General features: G+C 38.5%; 1 protein-coding gene across 1 annotated transcript in view; it reads left to right on the top strand.

The window, feature by feature from the left end:
• The window catches only part of F13A1 (coagulation factor XIII A chain), a 190,190-nt gene that overhangs the window by 174,349 nt on the left and 14,621 nt on the right, over nt 1-1,220 (top strand). The window lies entirely within an intron of this gene.

Below are 1,220 nucleotides of genomic sequence, written 5' to 3'. Positions count from 1 at the left end.
CCTGAGGGCCTGCCTTTTTTTTTTTTATTGCTTACAGTATTACAAAGGGATTACATATGTGTCCCTTTTTTCCCCCCCGCCCTTGACAATCCCCTGGCCTCCCCTACCCCCCAGTGTTTATGTCCATTGGGTATGCTTACATGCATGCATATAAGTCCTTCGGTTGATCTCTTACCACCCCCCTTCTGCCCCCCTACCCTCCCCAGCCTTCCCGCTGCAGTTTGACAGTCTAAAACAGAGATATTTTAAATGGAAAAATTTAAAGAATCAGGGCCATCAAACCTGGAAAATAATTTAATAACACCGAGTATACATATGCTTTATCCTTTTCTCTGGTTCAAGAAATAGCTACCCTTCTCTAAGGTGAATACACATAAAAGTGTCTTCTTGATCTAACTCTCTGGATTGCTAAAGGCTCCCTTTACTTGAGGTTTTATGAGAGCAAGGAAATCAGAAACATAATTATGCTGATATGAAAATTATTTTTACAGCATTGCTGTTTAAGACCTAATTAGAGTTGGTGGTCTTATTCTCGTGAATGTTGGTCCACAACATGACCACAGGCTGAGGAGGAGAAGAAAGTTCATGATTGAAAGCACTGGAAGTAAGGGGTGTGGGGTGAACTCCTAGATCATATGGATCACATTGCCAACTAAATTCATTCTTTCTCAAACTTTTTCCTTCAACCCCACTTCAGTTTTGAATATAGTTATGTATATTGTAAATCATATACTCCATGGAAGAGATCTTGTGATTTCCTAAAAGGTAATTTCTTCCCAAAAGTTTGTGTATGTGTCTGTGTGTGTGTGTGTGTGTGTGTGTGTCAATTACTTTCTTGTTTACCAAAGAATCAGTTGTCATTATCATGGAATAGCATAAAAGATAAGAACTAAGTATGATAATATTGGTGAATGATGTTTAAAGTGGAAAAGCATTTTTTGTCAATTTTTCAAAACAGAGATATTTTACTTATTTTTTATTTTATTTATTTATTTATTTATTTATTATTGCTTAAAGTATTACAAAGGATATTACATATGTCTCCTTTTTTCCCCCACCCCTGACAATCCCCTGGCCTCCCCTACCCCCCAGTGTTTATGTCCATTGGGTATGCTTACATGCATGCATATAAGTCCTTTGGTCGATCTCTCCCCCTTCTCACCCTCCCCTGCCCTCCCTCTTAGGTTCAATGATCTGATTGATGCTTCTCTGTCTCTGGA

This window comes from Myotis davidii, unplaced genomic scaffold (assembly GCF_000327345.1).
Source record: "Myotis davidii unplaced genomic scaffold, ASM32734v1 scaffold80, whole genome shotgun sequence".
Lineage (NCBI taxonomy): Eukaryota > Metazoa > Chordata > Mammalia > Chiroptera > Vespertilionidae > Myotis > Myotis davidii.
This window is presented reverse-complemented; position numbering and strand designations above follow the sequence as displayed.